Raw genomic sequence first — 8,063 nt, 5'->3', positions numbered from 1 at the left:
ATACTCCAATACTTCTTGTTTCAAGAACCCAAAGTATGAATACATGTTTAAAGCAAAGGAATGTCAATTGGGTGTAATTATCTCATAATTATACAATATTTTATCAAAGCAGGAAGTAACTGTTTATATTTTGAGAGAAATTTCCTTCTAGAAGTATAGTAACAATTTTTAGTTTGCATTTTTATAATAGCAAAAAAGTAAAAAATTACTGTGTTGACTTTTTTTTTTTGACTGTACTAAAGTTGAACTCAGGACCTTGCCTTTGTTAGACAGGTGGTTAAGCCATTTTGTGTGTGTGTGTGTGTGTGTGTGTGTGTGTGTGTGCGCGTGCGTGCGCACGCTGATACTGGAGTTTGAACTCTGGGCCTAGGGCTCTCACTTTGCTTCTTGTTCAAGGCTGGAACTTGACCATTTGAGCTACAATTCTACTCTAGGTTTTTTGCTGCTTGGCTTCAACCTGTGATCCTCAGATCTCAGCCTCCTGAGTAGCTAGGATTATAGGCATGAGGCACTGGACCATCTGAACCATCTTTAGGTGAAGTTTTTTTTTAGTGCCAAGTCTAGTTAAGCTGTTGTGAAAAGATCTCTAGAACTCTGTCATCTTGCTAAACTGAACCTCCATGTCCAATAAAGAGCAGCCTCCCTCCTCCTCTTTCTCCAACCTGATAATCATGATTGCAGTCTCTGCTTTATGAAATGACTACTTTTAGATAACTGGAATTATAAAATATTTGTGTGTCCTGTGATCAATTTCCCCTTGCACAATGTCCTAAAGGTCCATTCATGCTATAGCATGTGACAGAATTCTCCTTTTTAAAGCCGGACAATATCCCATCCATCATTGGACAATTAGGCCATTTCTACCTTTTGACTCTTGTGATATCCTTGTTTTATAAAAATTGAAATTTTATTGGGCTCTTTGTTTTGATCCCCTCTGATAGATTTTTAAAGCACAATATTATCTGTAAGGCACAGGTTACAGTAAGAGAGAAGAGAATCAAAAATAGAACTCTAGGGAATCTAGTCCCTTTAAGATGCCAGCAAATGAAGAAGGAGGCTGAGAAGGAAGGAGCCATGGGAAGGAAGAGGCTCAAGGGTGTCTCTAAGAGGACGTAAATAAATATTACAAACTGGGAGCCAACCCTTTAGTTTAATAAGGCTGTTACAATTGTACACTTTCAGAAGAGTCTAGAAGACTGATTAAATCAATGGATGAGTAAGTGCAAGATAAGGAGGTACACAGGAGTCTGTTGAATACTACTTAAGAAGTTCAGATGTGAGTCAGATACCAGCGGCTTACACCTGTAATCCTAGCTCTATGGTGGGCTGAGATGAGGGAGGATTGTGGGTAAGGCCAGCTGGGGTATGAACATTTACAAGGTCCTATCTCAACCTACAACTGGGTACAGGTGGCATGTGCCTGTGATCCTAAGCTACATGAGAGACTGAGATCGGGGGATTGGGTTCAAGACACACTAGGCAGAATCCATGAGACCCCCCCATCTCAGTGAAAGAAGCTGGGAATAGTGGCACCTGCATGTTATTTCAGCTCTTGTGGTAAGTCTAAAATAGGAGGATCACAGTGTAGACATGCATCTGGGCTGGGAATAAGACCCTATCACAAAAAACAAACAAACAGTGCAAGTAAGAGTTAGAGGTACAACTTAGCAGTACAATGCCATCCACGATAAGTCAATAAAACAAGAAAGAAACTGTAATGGTTTTGCCTGTTACTTTTTCCCCCTAAGCTAAGAAGGTCTTGAGAATGTTTAAATGTTTTTGTTTAATTACTGTTATATAAAAATGATTCCAAAATGGAATGGCTTTACAACACCATTCTGTCTTGCCTGATGACTTTGTGGGTCAGAAATTCAAAGGCTTAGTTGGGCAGCTTGGCTTTGATCCACATGGTATCACCAGTGGATGCTAAAGCTAGAGAGCTGGCTTCCAAGATGGCTGTTCCATCCACACATGTGGTGTGTTGATTCTCCTTGGCATCTCTTCCTCCTCCAGGGTTTCTCATGAAAAGTCTCAGAGCATCATACTCATTCCACTGTTAGTCACTTCCAAGAGACCCAGATGGAAGCAGCAATGTTGTATATGACCTAAATTGGAGAGTCAGAGAATGTCACTTCTGCTGTTTTCTATTAAATCATGCAAACCATGAAGGCCTGAATACTCAAGAGAAGTGAAGGAATGGATTCCAGCTCTTGATGAGGGTTAGCATGAGGCCACAGGGAAGAAAGGACTTTCCTGTCCAGGCTAGCTTTAGACTTGGATCCTCTGATCTCTAGCCTCCTGAGAAGTTAAGATTACAGGCATGAATCACCAATGCTTGGCTTAATAGTCAAGATTTCTGAGATGCAAAAATCACAGATAGGTTGACTCTATAGTCTTTGTCAAGAGAAAGGAGATCCTGTCATCACAGATACTGCAGTCCTCTAGAAGCCACAAACTCAAATATAACCTAAGGGTATTTTAGGTATGTTGCAAAGTAACAGTGTTCTACCTACTTTCTTCATGCACCTGGCACTCTCAGGGAGGAAGTTCACGTCTTGGGAGGAGCATTTTGCTAAGCTAAAGGATACCGCAGAGGCTGATAGATAGGTAGTTAAATATGCTAAATGGCTTACTCCTGGGTGCTTGCCTTCTGAACTCTTATTTGCTGAGGTAATCTCTGGTCAGAGGTCTTTCTTACTATCTTCACCTGCTTACCTTTATGAGCAGTTATCACCTCTAATAAAACCATTACTCTGCCTCTTATAGAGAAAGTGTAGTAGTTTGTCCTTGTAGTAAAGTTAACCACTCCATCTCTTAGCTGTTGCGATCTATGGGTCCATCAGCAGCTGTAACATAGATGCCAAGAACCCTGAAAGGGTTATTGTGAGAATTATATATTCACATCAGGTGGCAAGTAGTAAGTACTCACTAAAGACCAGGGAATTTTGTTATTGCAGCTGTCTATCTTCAACTGAGCACCTCAGGTTTTATCACTGGGTGGGAAGCACAAGTTGAAGATTATTAACATCCTAGACACGTTGGAAATTGTCATGACTCACGCTCCACAAATGGTACACCTCAGGCAGGAGTGGAGTTTTACCTTGGGTGCCATCAAAGCTTTATGGGCTTCTCCAAGAGCTAGTTTACAAGGAGAAAGTCTCTGAGGCACTTACATGAGATAATAAAGCTCACTGAATCTGATGTAAGAAAGGGGCTTTGCGCATCTGTCTAATTTACTACTTACCTAAGCCATCTGACCAGGCAGGAATCTCCTTTCATGAGAACAGCTCATGAGTCTAACCAATTCCACGTCCATCTCCCTCCTCCCTCAGCCAGCCAAACTCCCGGAGTCCAGTCTGGCCTGGGTTAGAGACCTAAGTCTCCTTCATGCTTGAAAGCTTATTTGGAACAATGACATCTATCATCTTTTGCTTTATTTGAGAATGAGTTATGACAACAGAGCACTTTGACTAGCATTTTTAGAAATCCTCTAAAGAAGACTTTCTCGAACAACTTTCAGGAATTTGGGACACTGGGCTGGTAAGCAAGGGTGCAGAATTGACTCAGTCTTGGTTTTGGCTGGCTGCAACCACTTTGTTGCTTCCGCATCCCCCTTTTTGTCCTTCACAATATCTAGCCCTCGGCAGTGAGCAACATTTCTATGCCTGATCCTCTGAGCAATCCCACAACCAGCCATTACTCCTGAGTCCAGACTAAATATAGCCTGACCTCAAAGCTTCACCTATAGCCTGCTCTCATTTCCTGCCCTTGTCATGGAAGTACAGGGATCTAAGTGGATCCTGGAGGTCTTTGCTCAGATCTGTGCAAGGCAAAGATCTCGTCTTCCTTACCATGAAGGGTTTCCAGGCCAAGTTTTCCATTTTTTTTTCTACTCCATTTCCCAGAATTTTTGATTCTCCCTCTTTTCTAATCTCTCTATATCCTTGCTGAATTTTAATGGCTTTTTTTTTTTTTTTTTTTTTTTACTGTTTTCCGTCTTTTTTTTTTTCCTGTTAATTAAACAACAACAAGAGACTTGATTCAGGCTCTTAACACTAAATGCTTCTGCTCGGTTATCAGGAAAGGGAGTAAGAGGATGGCAGAAAGTGTGGAGAGGTGGGTGGAGGTGACAATGAAGATGAGTAACAGTGACCAGGTTGGCAGGGCTCCATAGGCCATGTGCAGGTAACACATCATCACTGAGTCACAAATATCTGGTAAGCCAGGCCACATTGGTTTTTCTATATTTTGAGTTACTCTTTTATGACCTTATTAATAGTGTATATGTCACATGACTTAGGTGAAGAATGAGGGGTCAAAATTGATACTGGGTTAATCATTCTAACAAGTTCTGTGTGTGTGTGTGTGTGTGTTGGTTCTAGGCTTCCCACTCAGGGCCTCTGTTCCCTCACTGACTTCTTCCTCCCCAGCTTTTTCTTCTATATTTGGTCCACACCTCCAAACTACCCAACAAATTTTTGTCTAGATTCCTTTAGGTTTAGTTTGTTTCTCAGCCCTTAATGTTCTGTTTAATTTTTATATCATTATTCCTCTAAATAGCCTTTTAGGAGGGATTTTTTTTTTCTGTTTCCCCCCTCCTCCTTTTAACGTAAGATCTTACTTTTTTTTTTTTTTGTAAATAAGATCTCAGCCTGTGGCCCAGACTGCCCTTAAACTTTGAACTCTCAAATCCTCTACATCAGCTTCCTGAGAGCTGCCACCACACCCATCTTCCCTGCTCCCTGGAATTCTTAACACATCAGCTGCGTATTTGTAGGCTACATGTGTATCTGTACTTTCTATCCACAAGAACTAGTTTTGCTCTCCATGTGACCAGTTCTTGCCCTTTAGAATCTGTGTTATGTCTGTTGGTAATGTATATCCCAGATCCAAACCAGGAGCATACGTTTTCCTTTCCCTCAGTATGCAGACCGGGCTGAAGAGGTGGAGGAAGCCCTCAGCCAGTGCCAGGGTGCAGAACGGCAGTGTGTGCCCCTCGTGACAAGTGCAGGGGACGGATGAGGGCGGGAGCATCGACGCTTGTTGCATTATGATTAGCATCACTATTATGCTCTAAAAGAAAGTATTGATAAATGTTAAGTGTTAAAATAAGAAAAAATGAGCCAGACACTAGTGGCTCAGGCCTGTAATCTTAGCTTCTCAGGAGGTTAAGATCCGAGGATGGAGGTTCAAAGCCAGCCTGTGCAGGGAAGTCTGTGAGATTCTTATTTGCAATAAACTACTCAGAAAAAGCTGGAAGTGGAGCTGGGGCTCAAGTCATGGGGTGCTAGCCTTGAGCAAAAGGAAGCTTAGGGAAGCACGTAGGCCAGAGTTCAAACCCCAGGACCGGCAATAAACAAACAAACAAATAAATAAATAAGAAAAAATGGCTGTAAAGAAGATAATTTTCCAAGTAGAAATACCATACAAACTAGGAAAGACTATCGGTCACATAAATCAATGATACACTATGAAAAAGAATCTCTAACAAACTAATATAAACAAAAAACAAAACAACAAATAACTCTATAGAAGAATAGACAAAATGCATATGAAAACATTTCATAGGAGAAGCAGCGCAGACAGAAAATAAATGGACTCATCAACATGTTTAGTGACTAGCAAAATGTGAAACAACATTATATGGCAATCCCTACTCATTTAATGACTAGCAACGCTAGAAAGAATATTGAGATATTCCTGACAGTATCAGAAGATGTGTGAGCATCTGCTTTCTTACACTTGGTTGGTGTGAGGTTTAAATGGCGCAGCACATTCACTAATAATTTGCTATTGCAGTCGCTGCTGGGGTTCATTCCAAGACCCCTAGGGGATGTCTGAAAGCACAGATCGCATTAGGTCTTACACATATCATATTTCTTTCTATATAGCAACTGGCTAAGTATCACTCACTTCAGAGGATCCCTTGCTGAAGTCTTTAGGCTCACTGGTTTCTGGTGTAAACTATTTTCTGGTATTTTATTTTTTGTGCTGGAACTGAGGCTTGTATTCAGGGCTTGAGTGCTGTCCCATAGCTTTTTCACTCCAGACTGACACTTTATTACTTGAGCCACACCTCCACTTCCAGCTCTTTTCTGGTTAATTGGAGATCAAAGTCTCATGGACTTGCCTGCAAAGGCTGGCTTTGAACTGAGATCCTCTGATTTCAGCCTTCTGAGTAGCTAAGATTATAGGCCCGAGCCACTGGTGACTGGCTACAATATGCTTTCTATTCACTTCATTCACTGACAAATTCAGTCTTTTCCTCATTAACTAAGCACTTACTATACAGTGGCTCTAACTTTTATAGTTTAGTTGTGACAGAAAAACCAGTGCAAATTCCTCTTTCCTTTGTCATTTCTTGGGTTAGAGATTTTATTCTTATGATAGATCTTAGTAACCTTTGCACATAATGTGATAAAAAAATTTTATGTCTCTTAAATCCTGTTTTCATGACATGCTATTTTTATGTAGCTGTAATCACTGTGGTGATAGAACTTTTTTGTTGTTGTTGTCAGTTGTGGGGCTTGAACTCTGGGTGTGGGCACTGTCCTTGAGCTCTTTAGCTCAAGGTGAGTACTCTACCATTTGACTCATATCACCATTTCTGGTTTTCTGGTGTCTATTGGAGATAAGAGTCTCACAGACTTTCCTGCCCAGGCTGGCTTTGAACCTCAATCTTCAGATGTCAGCCTCCTGAATAGCTAGGATTACAGGTATGAGCCACTGGTTCCCGGTGGTGATAGTTTTTTTTATACTTTTTTTTCTGGATTTTTTTCAGTTCAATGCAGTTTCCATAATTATAACTTTTAAGGGCCATATAATTTCACCTCACATGAATATGCAATAATTCCCATAACTAAGTATTTTGTTTACTTCAATTTTTCTGCATTTATAATTTCTAAAAATACTCTGATAGACATGGATTAAAATACAGAGCATTAACATCAGTGTCTTATAAGAGATAGATACAGGGGCTGAGAAGGTGGCTCAGTGGTAGAGCACTTGCCTTGCATGCATGAGGCCCTGGGTTCGATTCCTCAGCACCACATAAGCAGAAAAAAAAAAAAAAGCTGGAAGTGGTGCTATGGCTTAAGTGGTAGAGTGCTAGCCTTGAGCTGAAGAGCTGAGGGACAGTGCCCAGGCCCAGAGTTCAGGCCCCACGACCGGACCAAAAAAAAAAAAAAAAGTAAAAGAGATAGATACAGGTGTGTGTGTGTGTGTGTGTGTGTGTTCTACTTTCCTATCATTGCTTTCCTAACAGGTAAAAAAATCCCACAGTTTTTATGCTATCTTGGCTAAAATAAATAGTACTTAGCTGTTCAAGCACTAATCTAGGGGTTGCTGGGAAAGTATTTTTAAAAAAGTGATATAGATCTGTACTGCATGACAGGGAGGATTATTCCAGATAAGCGGATTGAGCTGATCCAGAACACAGCTGAGATTTTTCTGAAGAACATTTTGCCTCTGGATACAGCCTCAAATCCTGCCTACCCTTCCTGATGGCCTACCCCATGATTCTGGACGTCCTTGGCCAGCTCCCACAGTCACATAGACAATTCCTTACAAAAACAAATGTAAGCCCCAACCCTTTCATATACATTATCCCGCAGTCCTTCATGATCCAATCACCTCTCAGTACCACCCTCCAAAATACTACAAAGTACATTTGAAGCATACGGAATTACTTTTCATACTCTGCTTTTTTTTTTTCTTGCCAAGATCGAGCCTTCTGAATGTGGCATGATCACCTTTAACCAACATGAATGCTTTATTATGAACCCCAAGCAACTAGAATGGTGAAGCCAGAGCCAAATTCAAGGGTGAGCCATTTTGGCATGGAATGAGGTGTCAATCTAAAAACAGGTCTTAAGACAGCTCTGGAAAGCTAAAGAAACTTATATTCCCTGAAAGTTCTTTCAAGGAAAGGACTTTGTATGTTTAGAAGATATAATCCAGTAAATTGAATTCTAAGACATAATCCAGCAAGTAGAATTCCAAGGTGAATTTCTCAAAGAGACACCAATGGTTCCTAAATTACCCTCCCAATGGGGTGGCCTTAA

This window comes from Dipodomys spectabilis, unplaced genomic scaffold, assembly GCF_019054845.1.
Source record: "Dipodomys spectabilis isolate Male_0828 unplaced genomic scaffold, ASM1905484v1 ptg000073l, whole genome shotgun sequence".
NCBI lineage: Eukaryota > Metazoa > Chordata > Mammalia > Rodentia > Heteromyidae > Dipodomys > Dipodomys spectabilis.
Note: the sequence above shows the minus strand (reverse complement) of the source record.